The sequence below is a fragment of the Vulpes vulpes genome, chromosome 7 (genome assembly GCF_048418805.1).
Source record: "Vulpes vulpes isolate BD-2025 chromosome 7, VulVul3, whole genome shotgun sequence".
Taxonomy (NCBI): Eukaryota; Metazoa; Chordata; class Mammalia; order Carnivora; family Canidae; genus Vulpes; species Vulpes vulpes.
Window position 1 is genome coordinate 92,181,215 of NC_132786.1, and position 23,579 is coordinate 92,204,793.

Below are 23,579 nucleotides of genomic sequence, written 5' to 3' on the forward strand. Positions count from 1 at the left end.
TGTTTAATGGATTTTTCTTATCTAACCCTTTAACTAGTCTGAACAACAAAAAGAATATACACCCCAGTAGATGATAGATAGATGATAGATAGATGATAGATAGATAGATAGATAGATAGATAGATAGATAGACAGACAAACCACCAAGGATTTCTGGGACTATAACAAATGATGTAGGGAAAGAAAAAATTATGAAGCTAGAAGAGTGCTAAAGGAAATTATGGCTAAATACTTCCCAAATATGTTAAGGAACATAAACGTTCATATTTGAGAAGTTGAGTGAACCCTAAGCAGGATAAACCCAAAGAAAACAATGCTAAGACATATCATAATAAAAGTTTAAAAACTAAAAACAAATCTTGGAAATGGCTAGAGAAAAAGAATACCTTACTGTAGAGAGCAAAAGGAGTGGTACAGTATTTTTCTAGTGCAAAAACAACAACAAAACTCTCTCAACCTAGAGTCCTATATAAAGTAAAAATATCCTTCAACAATGAAGAAAAATTCAAGATAACATCAGATGAAGGAAAATGTGTTGCTAAGGAATACAGTAAGGAAAATTATGGGTAAATAAAATAGACTTTCCTTCTCTTTAGTTTTTAAAATTATTGATGGTTGAAGCAAAAATTCTAACACTGATATTATTTTAAATATATATGAAGGAAATATTTTTAAATATTATAAATGGAGGAGGATAAAAGGAGATAAAGGGAGATGAGTTTTCTACATTTCACTTAAACTGCTGAGGAAAAAAAAAAGGGAAAAAAACTGCTGAGGAAACGACACCAATAGCCTGTGAGACATATCACAATATAGACATAGATATAAAGATATAATACAAATATATGACACAGGCACACAGACACACACACACATATAATGTAATAGAACAACCACTAAACAGCCAAACAGAAAAATACAGTCAAAAACAATACAGAATTCTACAAGCTGGCAGCCAACATGGTGCCTTTCCCACCTCTCCACTTCTTCATGCCTGGCTTTGCCCCAATGACCAGCAGTGGAAGCCAACAGTATTAGGTAGGCCCTCACTGTCCCTGAATTCATGCAGCAGGTCTCTGATATCAAGAACATGATGACTGCCTGTGACTCTAGCCATGGCCATTATCTCACCAATGGCTTCTGTCTTTCATGGTCGGATATCCATGCGGAGGTAGATGAGCAGATGCTCAATGTGCAAAACAAGAATAGCAGCTACATTGTGGAATGGATCCCCAACAATGTCAAGACAGCTGTCTGTGGTATCACACCCTGTGGTCTCAAGATGGCAGCCACCTTCATCAGAAATAGCATGGCCATCTAGGAGCTCTTCAGGCACATCTCAGAGCAGTTCACAGTCACATAATGGTGCAAGGCCTTCCTCCAGTTACACAGGTGAGGGCATGGACAAGATGGAGTTCACTGAAGCTGAGAGCAATATGAACGACTTTGTCTTCCAGTACCAGCAATACCAGGATGCCACCGCAGAAGAGGAGGCCTCAGACAGAGCACCATCACCTCAGGCTTCTCAGTTCTCTCAGCCTTCTTCCCCAACCATCCCTGTCCTCTCCCTCAGAATTTGCATTTTTGCCTCTATCTTGTTTTTTTGTCTGTTTCCTTTATTGGAGGATGTGGCCCTAGAACAGTGCTTGGCACATCATAGAAGCTCAATAAATATTTTGTTGTTTGTTCAATGTCTCCTCTCCTACTCTTGGGAAACTTAGATTTCTGCCATTCTAGGTAGCCCTGTATTTCCTTTTGGTGTTCACTTCTCCCATCTGCCCAACTTATATTTCCCTTTGCTTTTTGAAGATAATTCTCTAAGAAGCTGGGCCTCATCAGATCCCATTTAGATCCACGTGTTGGAAACTCAGATCCATGGCCATTATGCTAAGCCTGTGTGCTAACCCAGAGGAAAGTAAGCCAAGCTACCTCATAGCAGATAGAAGTATGTATGAGAAAAGGTAGGGTTTTCTATTCTAGAGCAGTTTTGAAGAGGGATCCAGGCTATTGAAGTCCTAATTTCCAGGAATTTACCTGCTCCTCTATTAGCTTCAGGGGAGCTGTTAACAGTAGTATCTCCATTTTTAGTCTCTTTCCAAGCTCTATCCTGAGCTGTTTCCTTTTCAGGAGTCTACCCCACTCTGTTAAGTGGGATCTTCCCTCTTACTCATCTTCCTTCACATGTTGAATTCCTTCCTTTGGCTAGAGAAGGGAGACCAGACTTGGTCCCTAAAACCTCCAGAAAGGCTCTCCCCATCCCCCAACATTTCTTAATAAAAACACAACCCAGGGACTCCTGGGTGGCTCAGTGGTCGAGCATCTGCCTTTGGCTCAGGGTGTGCTCCTGGAGTTCTGGGATCGAGTCCCACCTCAGGCTCCCTACAAGGAGCCTGCTTCTGCCTCTGCCTATGTCTCTGCCTTTTTTCTGTGTCTCTCATAAATAGATAAATAAAATCCTTAAACACAAAACAAAACAAAACAAAAAACAAACAAATAAAACCAGCCCTGCAGTGTATATATGGAAAGGGTGTATTATCACCTAAATATTTGGGTCATTCCTCCAGAGAGGGGACAAAGAGACCCTTTGTCTTATGGCAACATCTTATCTCTTGCTTTTGCTATTCCCTCCCACTACCCTTTCCTGTCACCCATACCCCCACCCTTTCCCCCCACTCTTGGTTTTGTCCTGTCCTACATATCAAATTTCCTTTTTTTTTTTTTTCTTAAGATTTTATTTATTTATTTTGGAGAGAGCTTCTGTGTGTGTGTGCGTGTGTGTGTGTGTGTGTGTGTGCTGTGCACGAGAGTGAGAGAGAAAGAGAGAGAGAGAGAATGAGCAGGGGAAGGGCAGAGGGACAAGTAGACTCCCCACTGAACAGGGAGCCTCTTGCAGAACTCAATCCCAGAACCCCAAGATCATGACCTGAGCCAAAGGCAGATGTTTAATCTACTGAGCCACTGAGGTGCCCCCACATTTCAAATTTCTTTTTTGAGTTGAACTTTTTTTTTTCCTATGGAAAAGATAGCATTAGGGATGCCTAGGTGGCTCAATGGTTGAGCATCTGCCTTTGACTTGGGTCGTGATCCCAGGATCTAGGATCGAGTCCCACATCGAGCTCCCAGCAGAGAGACTGCTTCTCCCTCTGCCTGTGTCTCTGCTTCTCTCTCTCTGTGTCTCTCATGAATAAATAAATAAAATCTTAAAAAACAAAAAAAAAAAGGAAAAGATAGCATTGCCCCAAGAGCCAAAAATAAATGAGAAATTTAAAAAGACAATATCCATAAATTCAAATGGTAATCTAAAAATGCAAAAAAAAAAATCAAAATTTGAAGGACTAAAGCAGTGCTAAGAGAAAAATTTCTAGCACTAAATACATGTATGCATGTATACACATATATATTTGTTAAAAAAGATAGTGGATTAAAAATCCTAAAGGTTATACTTTAAAATATCTTTAAACATATCTAAATTATATGTGTGTATAAGTATATACATAACAGATATACATACATATAACTAAGACACATTTCAAAATATTTAAATGTATAATCCTTAAGATTTTTAATCCACTAACTTGCTAAATGACACATTTTATATAAAAATAATCTTAGTTTTTGACTGGTTTAGGAAAACTAAACCTAATATACTCAGTTCCAAAGGCTGAGTGTATGGTATTAATTGATGTCCTGGGTCCTGTTGTCTTGTGAATATTTAAGACATCCTAGGTCTTTTCATGGTGTTGCAATAATGGGCAAACATTGTAAATTGAGATCTCATGCATGAGATCTGTCTACCAAAAAGAACTTAACCTCTTTTTCTATGTTCTTTTTGCTTGCCATTGTCAGCTCTCTCTACCATCTATTGTCACTGATGGCTATGAATTCCACTGAGAACATCAATTCAACAATTTAGACACGGAAGCTACTGAGACCAGGGAATTCAAATGAGTGTGCAATTGATGAGAGCAGCAGGAACACAAGGACCTTCTCAGGACCATCGAGCAAGCCCAAACACAGCTTAATGAAGGAAGGCAATGAATAAAACCCCAGTGCTTCCAAACTAATATTGGCTACATTCACTGTGTATCCTGGGATAGAAATTTGATCCTGGAACAGAAAAGAGACATTCATAGACATTCAATGGAAGAATCTGAACAAAGACTAGATTTTTTTTAACAGTAAAATACCAATGCTAATTTATCATTTTGACAAGTGTGCCTTGGTTATGTAGGATGTCAACGTAAAAGGAAAATGGCTGAAGGGCATGCAGTAACTCTCTGCACTCTTTTTGTAATTCTTTAACAAATCTAAAAATATTTCACAACATAAAGTTTTATTAATAAAAAAAAATAACATTGAAATCTTTTGTACAAAGACTTGATAGTAAGGGCTTTGAAGCATGAAGTCATAATTCAAGCAAAAACTCAATACATTGATCAAGAGAAATACACACGTAAAAGAGATATGCCAGAACAGACTGGAACAATTTTTAAGTCATATTGCTTGAAGATCATCACGACTTTCTAAGTGGTAAATCTAGAATGAAATCAGAACACATCACATATTTTAAATAATTTCACGTAGATAATAATGTGCTCTAGTTTAATGTCAGAGTAGCTATACTTTGGAGTTGCCAATGCTTGCTGTAAGCATTAGAAATGGTATAAAGAAAAAAAAAAAGAAATGGTATAAAGAACCTTTAATGTTTCCACAAAAAGGACATTTATATGCAAATATGAAGGTTAGGGAAAATATTGTAGAATACTTTGACTAAATAAAGACTGTCTTTAATTTCTGAAGTGAAGTATTAAAAGCAAGAAGCCCTTGTGGCAAGCTAAGTGGTTTGGATTCTTAAGTTTCACCTGCAATATAAATTCAATTTTCCTCTACACTGAAGAATTAAGTCCCATAAAGGTGAAATCTCTTTAAGCCACTTACCATATTTTTCCCCTTTAAACAGATTATAACTCCTTTCAGGAAAAAAAATCAGAAAAAAATTTAAAATTTCAAAAAAAATCAGAAAACAAGCTGGAATTCTTTGCACTGATATTTTCCTACGAAGTACAAAAATAGAAGATGCTGGTCACTGTCCAGCCACTGTTAATAAAACTGTTATTGCTTCTATGTCTTTAGTACATGGTTAGAAAGTAGACAGAATTTGATTCAAAAGTTAGAAAACACAAGAGTATGGCTAAGTGGTATTTAGTGTCATTCTACTCCTTCAAAGGACTGGAAGGTGAGAAAATTAGTATCAAGCTGCAACATCCTGGCCCAAATGCAGTGTGAATCTGTGGAGGATTGTTCCCTGTGGGGTTTTTTTGTTGTTGTTGTTGTTGTTTTTTGTTTTTTGTTTTTTGTTTTTTGTTGTTTTTTTTTTTTTTTAGGGACCAACTTCCAAATGCATAGTTCTAAAAATTGAGTTACCTTTTTTTTTTCTTAAGATTGTAGAACAGTATTGGAAGTAAAAATAATAAGAAAAAGACTATAATTTAAGAAAAACCCCAGAACTAAGCATTCAATCCCATTTTCTTCATAGAACACAAAATAAAATATAAAAGCAAGTCCAGAGTAAACTCCGTAAATAAAAGAACTAATTAAATTAGACAGATAACATACAAATTGAGATAACATATTTAGAAACAAGGGATGCCTGTTTCCCTTGTGGCTGGCTCAGTGGTTGAGCGTCTGCCTTTGGCTCAGGGCATGATCTCAAGGTCATGGGATTGAGTCCCACATCAGGCTTCCTGCATGGAGCCTGCTTCCCCCTCTGCTATGTCTCTACCTCTCTCTGTGTCTCTCATGAACAAATAAATAAAATCTTTAAAAAAACATATTTAGAAACAATAATTTTTCTCCACTTAATTATAGCAGATTCTACTGCATAAAGAATGAATAAGGGACACCAGGGTGGCTCAGCAGTTGAGGGCCTGCCTTTGGCCCAGGGCGTGATCCTGAAGACCTGGGATCGAGTCCCACATCGGACTCCCTGCATGGAGCCTGCTTCTCCCTCTGCCTATGTCTCTGCCTCTCTCTCTCTGTATCTCTCATGAATAAATAAATAAAATCTTAAAAAAAAAAAAAAGAATGAGTAAAATATCTCAACTATAATGAGGTATCATCTCATACCTGTCAAAATGGCTAAAAACAAACACACAAAAAACAACTGGTGTTTGTGAGGACATGGAGAAAAAGGAACACTTATTATGCACTGTTGGTGGAAATACAAACTGGTGCAGCCACTGTAGAAAACAGGATGGAGATTGCTAAAATAGTTAAGAATAAAACAACCTTATGATCTAGCAATTACATTACTGGGTATTTACCCAGAGAATACAAGAACACTAATCCAAATTGATATGTTTACCTGTATGTTTATTGCAGCATTATCTACAACAGCCAAGATATGGAAGGAACCCAAATATCCTTCAATGGATAAAAAAAGATGTGGTATACATATATACAAAAGAATATTATTCAGCCATAAAAAAAAGAATGAGGGGATCCCTGGGTGGCGCAGCGGTTTGGCGCCGGCCTTTGGCCCAGGGCACGATCCTGGAGACCCCTGATCGAATCCCACATCAGGTTCCCGGTGCATGGAGCCTGCCTTCTCCCTCTGCCTGTGTCTCTGCCTCTCTCTCTCTCTCTCTCTCTGTGACTATCATAAATAAATAAAAATTAAAAAAAAAAAGAATGAAATCTTGCCATTTGCAATGACATGGTTGGAGCTACAAATATAATGCCAAGCAAAATAAGTAAGAGAAAAATAAATACCAAATGATTTCACTCATATATGGAATTAAAAAAACAAAACATAAATAAATAAATAAATAAATAAATAAATAAATAAATAACAAAACAAATATATAAAAGGAAGAAAAACAAAAGAAAGACAAACCAGAAAACAGACTCTTAATTATAGAGAACAGACTTATGGTTACTAGAGGGGAAGTGGGTAAGAGGATGGTGAAACAGGGGTTGGGGATTAAAGAGGGCACTTGTGATGAGCACCAGCTGTTGTATGGAAGTGTTGAATCACTATATTGTACACCTGAAATTAATATAACACTGTATGTTAACTAACTGGAATTATGATAAAAACTTTAAAAAAGCCTGGCTGGCTCAGTCAGTAGAGATATGACTATTGATCTCAGAGATGTGAGTTCAAGCCCTACATTGGCTGTAGAGATTAATTAAAGATAAACTCTTAAAATGAGTAAAATAAACAACTGGCCTTGGTAGAAACACATTCAATCAATAACACTTTGTTGGTACTATGTTTGCTATTTAGAAGTCTTCCCTGGGCATGTGGCTGGGTCAGTCAGTACTGCATGTGATTCTTGATCTCGGGGTCATGAGTTTGAGGCCCATGATGGGTTTAGAGAATACTTAAAACTAAAATATCTTTTAAAAAAATCTTCTCAAGAATGCTTAATCCTCCAGATTATATTTATACCTTTAAATCAGGTTAATATGATAAATTTAAGATAGTTTAGTAACTACTATATATGTGGCTTATTCTGTTAAAAGTTAAATTTTAGTCATGTAATTTTATATAGGCATGTACTCTATAACTCAGATATAATAGTGATTTGCAGGATCCCTGGGTGGCTCAGCAGTTGAATGTCTGTCTTTGGCTCAGGGTGTGGTCCTGGAGTCCTGGCATCGAGTCCCACATCGGGCTCCCTGAATGGAGCCTGCTTCTCCCTCTGCCTGTCTCTGCCTCTCTTTCTCTGTGTCCCTCACAAATAAATAAATAAAATCGTAAATAAATAAATAATAGTGATTTGCATATATCTAGAATCATTCAAAGTTGTATTCCTCAAGACATTAGAAAATTGAGACCAATGAATTTGAATTTGCAGTATAAAATACTATTGGTGTCTCTAAACTTTACTATTCTTCAGATAATTCACAATTAAAAGACATTAAAGTGGTACCTGAATGGCTCAGTCAGTTAAGTGTCTGCCATGGGCTCAGGTCATGATCCCAGGGTCCTGAGATAGAGCCCCATGTTGGGCTCCCTGCTCAGTGAGGAGTCTGTTTCTCCCTCTCCTTCTGACTCTCCTCCTGCTTTTGCTTTCTCAAATAAATTAAATCTTAAAAAAAGACATTTAAATTAAAATATTTTAGGGTAATTATCTCATTCTACTGTATTATAATTTGCAAATTAATAGACTAAATTATTAGTATGTTGGCAAATTGAATTTAAAAGAAATATTAAAAATGAAAAATAATAAATAAATAAATTATTAGCTGATTGCCATTCAGACATGAGAGAGAGAGTTTTCATAGATTTAAGAGGCTGGCATACTCTTCTTTCATTAAGATATGACCATTTACATGGTCAGGAATCTTTATATATTTCAGTCACTGCTGTATACCAAGATCCAAGACAGAGTTCAAAATATACACTTTAATGTCCATTTTATGACCAAAATCTAAAAATCAAATAAGGTAAGCACAAAGAAAAGTTAGCTGATTTTTAAAATAAGGCCTCTATTTCTACTTCCTTTGTCAAGACAAACCATATTAGATTTAAAATAATAATATTAGGGAAAATAGCAACCAGAAAAAGCATGATGATAATTCCATACAGATTATTTGTAATGCTCTGTCATAACAGTAATAATTAGTTGTTCCCTGAATTCAGACCATCTGGTTTCTAATCCCAGATCTGACAAATTGCTATGTGATCTCAGACAAGTTACTTTCAATTTCTGTGCCTCCTTTTCCTCATCTGTTGCAGACAATAATAGTACCTACCTCACAGTGTTGTCATGACACTTAAATAAATAAAAACAGCTGGTTAAGTGTTAGCTAGTAGTAGTAGTAGTGGTAGTTGTAGTAGTAGTAGCAGCAACAGCACCATATTCTAACAACTGTTCAAAGTCTTTCTGTATGGACAATCCTAGTCAAGACAGAATGTACTAAGAATTTCACTTCACTGATGAGATGCATACATAACAACTCATTGAACTTCTAATGGTTTTGATAGTTATAAACATTAATATTTTGTCTCTAAACTGTGCTAAATAAATATAAAAGAACATAAGCTTAGAGACTGGGATTTACCTTTTTAACTTGATAGTTAACTTTTTTTTAAAGATTTTATTTTTTATTTATTCATGAGAGACACAGAGCGAGAGAGAGCGAGAGAGAGAGGCAGGCAGAGGGAGAAGCAGGCCCCATGCAGGGAGCCTGATGTGGGACTCGATCCGCGGTCTCCAGGATCACGCCCTGGGCTGCAGGCAGCGCTAAACCGCTGAGCCACCGGGGCTGCCCAATAGTTAACTTTTTAAACTCATGTCTACAGTTAAACTCACATACTAACCACAGGTGATTCCTTTAACATGTATTTAAATGTAAATTAATGTCTAGTTATTATTATTGCTCATAATTATGGATCTTCATTTTTTTTGTTACAGTCGTGTGATACATATTTGTTGCTTATTGCTTATAGCATCTCTTTTCTAGATTGTTGTTGGGATAATACTATGAATTTCTCATTGAGTCTATATTCTGTCATGTTGAATTATACAAAAGGAAAAGAAATGTATTTTGATAATATATAGGACCCTGAATGAGTTCAATTAAAAATAAGTTAAATAATGCAGTTAGAAAAAAAAATAATGCAGTTAGTCTGCATGAAGCAGTAAACATGAGGACATCAATTTTAACGGCAATCTGCATCCAATATTTCAGCACAAAAGCTTTAAATGTGTGACTTTAAATGTGTGACTTTATTTTTTTTTTTAATGTGTGACTTTAAATGTGTGACTTTATATATATATGTGTGTGTAACAGGCTGAACTGTGTATCCACAAAAGATATGTTGAAATCCTAACCCGCTGTACCTCCAAATATAAGCTTATTTAGAAATAAAGTCTTTACAAGGTAAACAAGTTTCAATAGATCATTGTGCTTAGCCCTAATCCATTATGACCAGCGTTCTTATAAAATGAGGACATTTGGACCCAAAGACAGACACAAATAGAGGGAAGAGGATGCAAATATACACAGGGATAATGTCACGTGAAGACACAAGATTGGAGCGAAGCATTTACTAAAAGCCAGAGCACGGTATAGGCTACAGGAATTAAGCCTCAGAAGAGAGGCAGGGGAAGTTCCTTTACCTATAAACTTCAGGAAGAGAATAGCCTTGCCAACACCTTCACTTCAGACTTCTGGTCTCCAAAGCTGCAAGACAAGAAAATGCCTGTTGTTTTGTGCCATCCAGCGTGTGGTACTTTGCTACAGTAGTCCTGGGTACACATGACATTTTACAAAAAGTGCTGTTACTTTTCTGGTGTTTAGTTACCTGTCTTGCCTAATCTTAGTTCTAGTTCTTTCAAACCGAAACTGATCCATAGGGATGTTACATGCCTGTAGAAATAATCCGGAACCTGAAGGTGTGACATCACAGGCAGAAGTCAGTTTTTCATCAGTAGATGTGATTGTGTTCTCATATAGTCTATAAAATGCATATTTTATTTATGCAGAAAAATTGGATTAGGGTTTTCCATTGGAAAAAAAAAAGCTAGTGTAAATTTCAGGTTTTTTTTTTTTAACTAGAATAATTTGTTTTATCTTAGACTGTTTTTCAGTGAGAAAAAAAATTGTGTTCTTGTCCACCTCGATTTGAATAGTCAGTAGAAACATCTTAAAGCTAATATTGAGTCAAGGGTAACATCACTTAGGTAAAAGAGAAATACTAAATCACATCCATCCGAAATAATTCGAACCACAGAAATAAGTGCATTCTATAATAAGCGTTAGTTATAACCATTCACCAGGAGCCAAGTGCAAAATAAAAAATTTTAAAAAGGAATCAACTAAAATTTTTCCTATAAAGCATTTCACTATAATTGAGAAACACATTTTGTACCATCTTTTTTTGATACTGAGAAAGTAAATTCATTCGTCATAATTCTTTTGTTACTCTCATAGGTAAAGAACATAACTTACTTCCTTAATAATTGTAAGAATGATAAATATGTTTACTTCTTTCTCTCCTACTCAAAAATACATCTTTCCTCTTGTATTTCCTTTTCCTTCAGGTTCAAAATTACAGATTTTCTTCTGAGTCCTTCCTGTGCACTAACTTTATTCAGTTTGTAATTCCACAGATATTTTAGTCTTTGATGAAAAGACTAGTGTTTACAAAAGATTTTGTCTATTTTGCAATGGTAAAGCAGTTGTGGGCTACAAAGACAACAGTTGACACCTCCCAAGGGAAGGAGGAAGTAAGTTGATATGATTTGGATGGAAGACAAGAGAAAACAAATCAGGAATGACAAACTCATGCAGGCATAAAGAATGCCCATTAATGATAAGAAGAGGATCTGATCCAGGCAACCTGCACACAAAGGGACTATACAGGATGTGGGCAAGTGTACAGACTATGGAGTCACACCACATTCGTTGACTATACCTCTTAGTGGCTGTATGAACTAGAGCATTAATTTTCTCATCAACTAAAGTAATATAATCTATCTCATTAGTTTATTGTAGAGATAAAGTGAGATGATCTTTTCAAAGTTCTTAGCACAGTATTTGTGTGGCACATTCTAAACATCTGCTAATAGCCAAGAGTAGTAGCTCTGTTAAGGCAGACAAGAATTGACTAATTAAGTAAAAAAACTGGTCTAAGAATTATTTTCTGTATTCTTTTTTTTTTTAATCTAGCTGGCTGGAATATTCTATGTGTCTACTGGAATAAAATATCTATCATTTCCATGTCAATATTGATTATATTTTCAGCTAGACCCATGGCTTTAAGATATCAATATCTTGATAACTCAGATTTATATCTCCAGAAAAATAGAGCTACCCTACGTTCCAGCAATTGCACTATTGGGTATTTACCCCAAAGATACTGATACTGATGTAGTGAAATGCTGGGACATGTGCACCCCAATGTTCATAGCAGCAATGTCCACAATAGCCAAACTGTGGAAGGAGCCATGATGTCCTTCAACAGATGAATGGATAAAGAAGATGTGGTATTTATATATATATATAAAATGTATATAAATGTATATATATATAATTTATATATATAATATATATAATGGAATATATATATATATATATATATATATATATATATATATAATGGAATATTACTCAACCATCAGAAAAGATGAATACCCACCATTTGTTTCCGCACGGTTGGAACTGGAGGGTATTATGCTGAGTGAAATAAGTCAATCAGAGAAGAACAATCATCATATGGTTTCACACATACATGGGATATAAGAAATAGTGAAAGGGATTATAAGGGAAAGGAGGGGAACTGAGGGGAAAAAATTAGAGAGGGAGACAAACCATGAGAGACTCCTAACTCTGGGAAACAAACAAAGGGTGTGGGAGGGGAGATGGGGGGGATAGGGTAACTGGGTAATGGGCACTGAGGAGGGCACTTGATAGGATGAGCACTGGGTGCTATACTATATGTTGGCAAATTGAATCTAAATTTTAAAAAATGTAAAAAAAAAAATGTATCTCCAAGCCTGGTGTTCCTTCTGGAATCTATATTCAATTTTCAAGTCAGTTTATTTACTTTGGTATCTATAGACTCTTAAGTGGTCCCTATGATCCTCACATCCCGGCTCTCATTCGCCTGTAGAGTCCACACCCATTGAATATGAATAGGATCTGTGACTTCAATATGGCAAAGATACTGGGATATCACTGTTGTAATTATGTTACATTATACAAGTCTCCAACCTGCTTACTAACTTGCTTTACAGTCTTGTTTTCCTTGCTGATTTTAAACAAGCAAGATTCCATAAATCCTAAGGCTGCAAGGAATGGAAGACTGCCAATCACCTCACTAAGCTTGGAAGCAGATCCTTCCCCAGATTATGTCAAGATAAGAACCCTCTGGATGCCTGGGTGGTTCAGCAGTTGAGTGTCTGCCTTTGGCTCAAGGTGTGGTCCTGGAGTCCTGGGATCGAGTCCCACATTGGGCTCCCTGCATGGAGCCTGCTTCTCTCTCTGCCTATGTCTCTGCCTCTCTCTCTCTGTCTCTCATGAATAAATAAATAAAGTCTTAAAAAAGAAAAAAAAAAAAAGATGAGAACCCGGCTGGCTGATACCTTATTTGCAGGCTTGCAGAGAACCCAGTTAAACCATGTCCAGACTCCAACACCACAAAAACCATGAAATAATAAATTTATGTTATTTTAAGTTACTACATTTGTGGTGATTTTTTTATGCATCATAGAAAATAAATACAGGGATTTAACAAGCATCTTCTCACAAATTAGACTTGTCCAAAATAAAGTATTGATACCCCTAACATTCAAATCTGCCTTTCTTCTGGTGTTCCCTACCTAAGTTAATGCCTCACCATTTACCTGGCTGATTAGTTAAAACATCTTGGAACCATTACTGATGCCTTTGTGCCTCTCAGACTGAAAAATCCTATCAGCTATGTCCAGAAAAGCAACACTTCTTATAATCATTTGGTTCTAATCATTTGCCTGGGCTACTACAAAAGCTTCTTCAAATCTTGACCCTGTAGAGTCTATTTCCATGCAAAAGCCAGAGACATACTTTAACAGGTAAATCATATATCAATTTCCTGCTCTCACGTCTTCCCATGAGACTTGGAACAAAATCCAAATCATTTATGTAACTTGGGGCCCAAATGTTTTGGCCCATGAATAACTTTTATATCATATCCTATTTCTTCTTCCCTTATTTATTTTTCTTCAGCCATACTGATCTTCTTGCCAGTTATTGGACACTCCAAGCAAATTTTCTACTATAGTCCTTCAATTTGGTGTCCTTTCTGCCTTAAATAATTTTCCCTTGAATACTCTCACAACTTGCATTCTTTTTTTCCAAGTTATCTCTTCATACAGGCCTTTTATGAGTCACTTATCTAAGGGAGAAAACTGCATGTTTCTTTTCACTTGCTTTAGGTTTTCTTTTTTTAGAGTACTTATTAAAACTATCACTATTATTGAGATAGGGAAATTGAAGGGACCCCAGGAAGGACTGTTTATTTGCTACCTCTATTCTTGCCAGGACCTGCACCCCCACTTTACATGTGCCTCATAGTCGAAATAATGTATGTCCTCCTTATAAGGATCAAGGAGTTAATGATTTCTTCGGAGACTTCCAGCATAATAAATAATATCCAAGGAATGACCAGGTGAAAATGACCAGTTGAAGCCATCCTGTATGTATTCCAGACCACTGGCACTAGACATCTAGACACTAAGACCCTGTGGCTATAAGGAATAAGTGACTTATGGAGGACTCCTGGACCCTTTTTTTTGTTGTTGTTGTTCTGACCAGTTCCTGGATGCCTGAGAGGACATGTACACCAAACCACTATCCTCAATAAAAAACCCTACACCCCCAAGCAAAGATGAGACTCTTTCTCCTTTTCTTTACAAGTCTCCCAGAAGCTCTGTCTGTATCTACACTATCTATATATCATCAATAAAATCTGCTCCCATTTCTTCTCTGTTTGCATTTGATTTCTATCATGCATGAAGTCAAGGATCCTCTTGGCTGTCCTGTGGAATGCCCTCTAAGTCCTAGGACCAGAAAGAATACTCTGCCATAGTGCTTTGAGAAGTTCAAAATGCCCCATAGAATAGCACAAGAGTACATTTCAAACTTTAACTGAAAATTTAATGATTACTAATCACAAAACTATATTCTGTCTTTATCTTTTTATATTCTGTTGTAAGAAATTATTTAAGTGAAGTACCCTCATGAAGTAATGAGTATCCCAAACTATAGCCCTTGCTTTCTCTGCCTGCTACATCTCAACAATCATTTTTTACTCTCCAATATATTTAATGCAAAGAAATAGAAAATAGTGTGGCAGAAAAGTAAATAATTTGTTCTCCAAGTATGTTAACAGTGAGTATAAAAGTCAGATTTGTAATGCTATCCGACAGAGGCCAGAGACTCTGTCCATGGGAGATATGCTTGTGGTGACACAATCCATCATGTTGCCATTATTTGACAGTCACAGACAAGAAGAAATACCTAGGAATTACAAATGAATTTTCTCACTAGCAATTTATAGCAATTTGCAGAACATTGTAATTGGTACATTTTCTTCACATATGTTCCATATGTTACAATTTTAAAAAGAAGCTGATTTTTGTAAGGTTATTTTATTCAAGAAGATATTTACCAACAGAATAGTGTAATGTGTTAATGAATTGAGTCAAATAATTCTTCCCTCTTGTCTGAGCCAGTGTTTCTCTTCTTGAGCAATGGGTAGCTTAGATGATTGATAACAGAATCCACAACCTTTCACCTCCAAGTCACGTATTTGAATCTAACCTAGTTGAGCCATAAGAGACATTTGTTTCCATAGGCAACTCATGAGAGGCTTGCGTGAAATGAATGGGTAGTCTCTATTTGCTTACTGGACTTGAATGATAGTTACCTGAATTAGAAATATTTTCTGCTCTGAGTAAACACCTAGATTATCATTATACTAATATTCATTTTCAAGGCCCTAAAGTTAATATATTATATTAATTGGTATTCAGTTTCTGACTAGAATTTTACTCTCTAAGGCAAAAATATCTTCAATATTTTCAATGTTCTAAATATTAAATAAGTATTATTTTAGATATTTAATAATTAAAACTTACACATGGTATAATAATGAAGGAGAGCAGAATTGCCTACCCTAAACTGTCTTTTTGGCATAAGGATTATATTAAGCTGATTATTTTAAACTGCAGACTGGAAAAGTTCTGTAAAACAAGAAGTTACCCTTTTATGAGTCATTTACATTTATAAGGGAAATCTCCATTGTTAGGATATCTGCCCCTCTGTACTAGAAAGAAAAGGATGACTCTAAATTCCTAGAAACTCTTATCAATAGATCATGACCTCAGGCAAAATCCAGAGTCAGTTGCTTAACAGACTGGGCCACCCAGGCACCACCAACTTTTGTAATATTTTATATCCATTTATTATTTGAGGAACTTAAAAGTAAACTCACAAAAGTATGTTTTCTGAAGACATCTCAAAATAAGGGAAATATCTTCCTCTATTAAACAAACATGTGATCCAATGAGTGAGTTAGTCAGAAGTGAGTCAGGTTAATTGGGGCCTCTTACTAGAAGCTTTCAAAATATATGTAATGGAAGGGACGCCTGAGTGTTCAACGGTTGAGTACCTGCCTTTGGCTCAGGGTGTGATCCCAGATTCCCAGGCCTGAGCCCCGCATCAGGGACCCTGCATGGAGCCTGCTTCTCCCTCTGCCTGTGTCTCTGCCTCTTTCTCTGTGTGTCTCTCATGAATAAAAAAATAAAATCTTTAAATAATATTTGTATATAATGGAAGAAAAAGTTATTTGCACAGATAATTTTTAAAATATATGTTATCGATGGAATATTACTCAGCCATTAGAAACGACAAATACCCACCATTTGCTTCAACGTGGATGGAACTGGAGGGTATTATGCTGAGTGAAGTAAGTCAATCGGAGAAGGACAAATATTATATGTTCTCATTCACTTGGGGAATATAAATAATAGGGAAAGGGAATATAAGGGAAGGGAGAAGAAATGTGTGGGAAATATCAGAAAGGGAGACAGAACATAAAGACTCCTAACTCTGGGAAACAAACTAGGGGTGGTGGAAGGGGAGGAGGGTGGAGGGTGGGGGTGAATGGGTGACGGGCACTGAGGGGGGCACTTGACAGGATGAGCACTGGGTGTTATTCTGTATGTTGGTAAATTGAACACCAATAAAAAAATAAATTTATTTTAAAAAATAACAATAACAATAAAAATAAAATATATGTTATCGGGGCAGCCCGGGTGGCTCAGTGGTTTAGCCCTGCCTTCAGCCCAGGGCCTGATTCTGGAGTCCCAGGATTAAGTCCCAGGTCAGGCTTCTTGCATGGAGCCTGCTCCTCCCTCTGCCTGTGTCTCTGCCTCTCTCTCTCTCTCTCTCTCTCTGTCTCTCAAGAATAAAGAAATAAAATATTTTAAAAAATAAATAAAATAAAATAAAGTATATGTTACCTGCAAGAGCCTACTCTGTTCTTAATATAGTCTCTATACTCACCATACTGGTTAAGATTGTCATTAGACCTATTTAAAAATATTCCATCTGCCCCTCCTGGCACACAGTGGGGTAAGTATAATGCTTCCTTGACCCTATGGAAGCTATGTGTGGACATAAGACTTGCTTTTTCTTTTTTTTTAAGATTTTATTTATTTATTCATGACAGACATACAGAGAGAGAAAGAGAGAGGCAGAGACACAGGCAGAGGGAGAAGCAGGCTCCATGAAGGGAGCCTGATGTGGGACTTGATCCAAGGTCTCCAGGATCACAACCTGGGCTGAAGGCGGCGCTAAACCGCTGGGCCACCGGGCTGCCTATGACTTGCTTTTTCTAATAAAATGTGAGTGGAGATTACATGTGTGACCTTCCCGCTGTTACCATGATCACAGAAACATGAATCCACCAGATGCAGATCTTTCCTACCAACTTGCTTTGCACATGTACCACGTACAATAAATTTGTTTTTAAATATTAAGCACTTGAAATGTAGGGGCTATTCATTACCAGGGAATAATATAGCCTATCCTGACACATAACACAGATATCATATTTTGTCTTTAAGATTGTAAAAGCAGAGAAGCCTGAAGAGGACTAAAATATATAGCATAAGAACTTATCAAGGCAAAGCAAAAAAAAGGGGGGGGGGGGAATGAGAGGGAGATCTATGCAGGGAGAATTACCTAAATTATTAGGAAGGAGGGCAGCCCAGGTGGCTCAGCGGTTTAGCGCTGCCTTCAGCTCAGAGGCTGGTCCTGGAAACCTGGGGATCTAGTCCCACTTCCGGCTCCCTGCATGAAGCCTGTTTCTCCCTCTGCCTGTGTCTCTGCCTCTCTCTCTCTCTCTCTCTCTCTCTCTCTGTCTCTCATGAATAAATAAATAAAATCTTTAAAATAAAATAAAAAATAAAAAAATTATTAGGAAGGAGGCAAAATAAAGAGACCTTCATTGTCTAGCAAATGAGAAAAAGAGACATGAGAACTGATTCCTCCAGAGATTTTTAAAGATGTAAAAATATTATATCATATATAGTATATGACCTGTGCCCCTTTAAAGCCTTCTCCTTTGTAGGGGCCAAGGGTAGGCCATCCCAAGATAGGCCACTTTGGCATAAACATGATTTTTAGCTAAAAGCAGTCCAAACCCAGCAGATTCAGAAAAAGTCCTTTACCTTCCCTTCAACTGCCTGCTTTATCAGGAAAAGAGCTATTAATAGAGATTCCTCTTTACCTAAGAAACTTATCTGTGTAGTAGGGCATCTTTATTTTTCAAACATCATCTTTACCTTCCTGCTAATGGTCTTTTACCCCTTTGTATCTTCAGACCCCTACCCCTCTCCTTAGCTCATATAAGCATCATATTGCCTGACCATCTTTGGAATTTCCATTTCTTTCTGGATTCCCCATACATACACTATTAAATTTGATTTTCTCCTTTTAATCTGTTTCATGTCAATTTGACTCTAAGTCCAGCCAGGACCTTGAAAGCTAGAGGAAATTCTTCCTCCCCAACACCTCTAAAGGGACTTTAGTAAAATCTTTTTCTCTCACTACACCTCTGCGAGTATATTCTCTTTGAGGGACTGGAAAAAAAAGTTTCAAGGTTACCACAGGAAAAAAACAGAAGCTGCAATGGAAGTCAACCAACACAATTTCTTTCCTAGAAGAGAAGTCAGAGTTATATTTTATGTGGTTAGAAAATCTACAGCCTTTTGTTGTGATGGATATTTAGGTATTCCTAAATACTGCTAATGCTAATATTGATTCAACCAATGATTGTGAATATGTGTTTTGGAACTACAGGAATAGGAAAAATGTGTGTGGTGGGAGGGGAGAAACCAAAGAGAAAAAAATGAAACCTCAGCTATGGAGGAATTCACTAGATACCTGCAACTGAAAATTAGGAAATATCACCATGTACTTGTTATTTAGAAATGAGGACTAGGGATTCCTAGGTTGCTCAGTGGTTGGGTGTCTGTCTTTGGCTCAGGTCATGATCCTGGGTTTCTGGGATGGAGTCTCACATCAGGCTCCCTACAGGGAGCCTGCTTCTCCCTCTGCCTATGTCTCTGCCTCTTTCTGTGTCTCTCATGAATAAATAAATAAGATCTTTAAAAAAAAAAAGAGAGTATAGAAAAATCAATCAATCCTTCAAAAAGATATATTTGACAAAAATTGTATAAATAAAATTAAAGAAGCAAAATATTGTTCACACTTTTTCTTTTTTTTTTTAAAGATTTTATTTATTTATTCATGTGAGAGAGAGAGAGAGAGGCAGAGACACAGTCAGAGGGAGAAGCAGGCTCCATGCTGGGAGCCTGACGCGGGACTCGATCCCAGGACTCCAGGATCATGCCCTGGGCCAAAGGCAGGTACTAAGCCACCCAGGGATGCCCTTGTTCATGCTTTTTCATTTTTAATCATCTAAATTTGTTTTGATGTCTTTAATTTGTTTAATGTTTAATATTGTTATTATCAAAGAAAATATGTGCTCATTTTATAAAACTTAGAAATTACAGAAAATTATCATTCTAATTTGGTTACACTTCCCTAGCCAATGTCCAAAGTTGAGCCACCCAGGGATGCCCTTGTTCATGATTTTTCATTTTTAATCATCTAAATTTGTTTTGATGTCTTTAATTTGTTTAATGGTTAATATTGTTATTATCAAAGAAAATATGTGCTCATTTTATAAAACTTAGAAATTACAGAAAATTATCGTTCTAATTTGGTTACATTTCCCTAGCCAATGTCCAAAGTTGAGCCACCCAGGGATGCCCTTGTTCATGCTTTTTCATTTTTAATCATCTAAATTTGTTTTGATGTCTTTAATTTGTTTAATGGTTAATATTGTTATTATCAAAGAAAAAATGTGCTCATTTTATAAAACTTAGAAATTACAGAAAATTATCATTTTAATTTGGTTACACTTCCCTAGCCAATGTCCAAAGTTGTTCTACCTCACACAGGAAATGATGATCCAAATGAATGAAGGAACCACTCACCTAAACATCACTGTTTTGCTTGAATACTGAGACTTTCTTCATCTCAGTCTCCACAGGACAAAATAAAGTGCCAGCCAAATAACTAATTATAAGTTGAAAATATCCAATTGACAATTGAATGTAAGAGGAATCGAAGATTATCAGAACACAGAGCAATGCATATTATTCAGAAAAGATTTGAAATGATTAAGGAAATCACTACCTGTGATGATTTACACAATTATATTCTAATGTGCCATTAGTCTACTCCATCGAAGGCTTTTTGATCAACCAATCTAGTAAAGAAAATAATCAAAAAAGGAAATGGCCAGTGGTAGATATTTTCCTCTTTTTTTCCCCTTGCTTTGTTTCTTCCTCCCTCTCTCCCTCCCTCCCTTTTCTCCTTCCTTCCTCCTTTTTCTGCAAGGAGCAAGTGAGGGAAAGGTAATTCATAGTAAGTAAAAAGGTTTCTCCTCAGGAAACAGTCGTTTTAGGCTCAGGATTCAGCATAGAATCAATCTAACTTGGGGGCTGGGGGGATATACCAGGCACTTTTTCCAATGGCTATGACCTCCAGGACTTACCATTCGTGTTGATGTTGTTTTTTGACTTGTAGTTTTCTAATGTTTCCCACTCAATCGATTATTGCCTTTAGAAGTAATTTCATGGCTTTTAGAGTACTATAGCTTTATCTTTCTAACCTTCATGCTGCTGTGAAAGATTGGTCTCATTTCTTGTTAATTCTGATTCTTCTTTGAGGTTATGCTTTCCTTCTCCAAGGGAATCATCAGGCATCGTTTTATTAGTCTTACACATCATGCCACCTCTGGGGAATTTGTACTGCTTAATTCATCTTTCCTGACAATTTCCAAAATAAATGGTAGCCAGAGCACTTGTTTTATTTCTGTGAACTTATTTTATTGCTCGCCACCTTTCACAGCAGTGAGCAGTCATAAAAACCAAATAGACAAGAATTTTCTTTTTTTCCAGGATTATATCTGATGGTCAGTTTTAAATCATTTTAGTTGCAAAACTTTTTAAAGAATAGTTTAACCCTACATTTTTTATCTGACATATTCATTTCTTCTTGTATTTGGCAACAAAGGGTAATGGAAGAAACAATTCACTAGTATTAGAGTCTGCATTCTGGTCCCAGCCCTATATATGACCTCACACAATTTACTTAAGTCCTCCAAGCCTCAGGTTTATAATCTATAAAATAGAAGAACTGACCTCTGATGTCTGCTGAGGTTTTAAGAGATTGTATATCCAGTAAGAAAAGATACTGTCCAATTGTCAAATCTTTAAATACCAACAAGCTCACCTAAGAGTATATTTTACCTTCTGTTTATTAAAATGTGTCCAGAAGATAACATCTAAATGTCTCAGTTTCTCAAAGATCTGTCTTATTATGAAACACTCTTTTACATATACATAATTAACAGACCAGAATTATAGAAAGTTACAAAGTTTGGAATAAAGTAGTAATTAGATATTTTTAAATTCTTCCTACAAAATCCAGCCTTCAGAGCCTAAAATATTTACTATCTGGCCCTTATCAGAATAATTTTTCTAGCCCTTACAATTAATAAATAAATGAGAGAGAAAGGACTATGGGAGAGAAGAGTACATCACCCCAAAATGTGCCACTTTTGAATGTGGATTGCTTTGAACCAAAGGCAAGTAGGACCCAGCAGACTCAGGAAAGATTTGGTTTCCCTTTTTAATCTCTCCTTTAACTTCCTATACCTGGAAGAGCTATTAACAGAGGTAACTTTTTATATCAGAAAGACTTTTCTGCATGGCACGGGAAACTTCTGTTTACCACACATTTGCTTTTCTCATTTTCCTATGAATTGTCTTCCTTCTTTTGGAAGCCCCAGTCCCCTATCCCCTTCTTCTTAGCTCAGATAATACAGAAGTCTCAATTAGCCTGATTATATGAGAGCCTCTCATGTCCTTCGGTGCTTTCATACTGTATGAAATTAAATTTATTTTTCTTCTGTAAATCTGTCTTTTGCCAAGTTAATTATTAGAAGTAGTCAAAGAACCTAAAGGGAAGATGATAAAAGTTTTCTACTATTGCAGGATAAATCTTCCTTACCGAATTCCAAATAGTAAATATAGAAGTGTAAGAAGTAGAAAATCACCATTAGAAGACAACAGTGATAATTACTGCAAACAAGATTCCCTGATGGGTGGCAAAACTTTAAGGTAAAACAAGATAGTTGCATAGTATCAAAATACCCTGTCCCATACATATTGATTATTATGGTCATTTTAATACATACACAAAATTTGTACATTCCTCCCTCCAGAGGATTGAGAGTTCAATTTCACTCTTTTTAGTGTGGACAGGATTTAATGACTCAGGTGGAAAGATAGGAAAAGAAAAAGATAGGAAAAAAGCAACTTCACAGTGGAGAAACCAGGTAGATACAATCTCAAACAAGTAATAAGATTAAGCTTACCCATCATTGTACATATTGGCATCATGTGCTTTTGGTAGGATGTAGGGAGAAGGGCATTTCATCTAAGTAGTATTCTTCCCCAAGACACAGAATCCCAGTGTAATCATGAGAAAACATCAGTTGTGCCCAAATTGGGGAGCATTCTATAAAATATCTCACCAGTTATCTTCAAAACTCTCAAGGTCTTAAAAAATATACCGTGAGGGACACCTGGGTGACTCAGCAGTTGAGTCTGTCTTTGGCTCAGGACATGATCCCAGAGTGCCAGGATCGAGTCCCGCATCGGGCTCCTCCGTAGAGCCTGTTTCTCCTTCTACCTATGTCTTTGCCTCTCTGTGTCTCTCATGAATAAATAAATAAATTTTAAATATATATATACATATATATGTGTGTATATATATATATATATATATACACACACACATATATATACTGAGAAAATGCTATAAACTGGTGGAAACTAAGAAATATGCCTCTTTTAAATGACCCTAAATTATTGAGGCCATTCAAACATGTTTTCTGCAAGGTACCCAGAATGTACATCAGACATTCATTGGCATCTTACTGCTTATGACTGTGGGAGAATTTATTTAATAGCCCAAGTGCATAAACATGAGACTGTGTCTTTATAACATTACAGGATTATAAAGGTGTCAGGTTATAATGTGAGTCTGAGTTGAACACAGCATGCTGAAGCTAATGTATATTAATATATAAAACAATGTAGCTATGACTATTCCTTTTTTAAATAGGACATAAATTATGAGTATCATATGAGAAAAAGAAACACTGAATTGAGTTCCATTATGAAAAAGAGATAACTATAAAGATTAGAATTTTGTTTTTTTTTTTTTAAAGATTTTATTTTTTAAGTAATCTCTCCAATCCAACATATGGCTTAAATTTACAATCTCAAGATCAAGTGTTTCATGTTCTATCAACCGAGCCAGCCAGGCACCCCTAGAACTTTGCTTCTAATTCTGCTGATTTTTCTTTCTTTTTTTTTTTAAAGATTTTATTTATTTATTCATGAGAGACACACAGAGAGAGAGAGAGAGAGGCA

The 23,579-nt window shown here is 36.3% G+C and overlaps 1 long non-coding RNA gene and 1 pseudogene across 2 annotated transcripts in view; one reads left to right on the forward strand and one right to left on the reverse strand.

Moving 5' to 3' along the window:
* The window catches only part of LOC112923868 (tubulin beta chain-like), a 43,973-nt pseudogene extending 42,207 nt beyond the window's left edge, over nt 1-1,766 (forward strand).
* Nucleotides 1,767-4,294: 2,528 nt separating this feature from the next.
* LOC140599719 (uncharacterized) overlaps nt 4,295-23,579 on the reverse strand; it is a 61,705-nt gene continuing 42,420 nt past the window's right edge. For both annotated transcript variants that reach the window (XR_012002679.1, XR_012002681.1), the window contains 2 exons: nt 10,134-10,197; nt 4,295-4,536 (listed from right to left, as the gene is read on the reverse strand). This is a non-coding gene — a long non-coding RNA (uncharacterized lncRNA). The remainder of the gene's footprint in view (nt 4,537-10,133; nt 10,198-23,579) is intronic.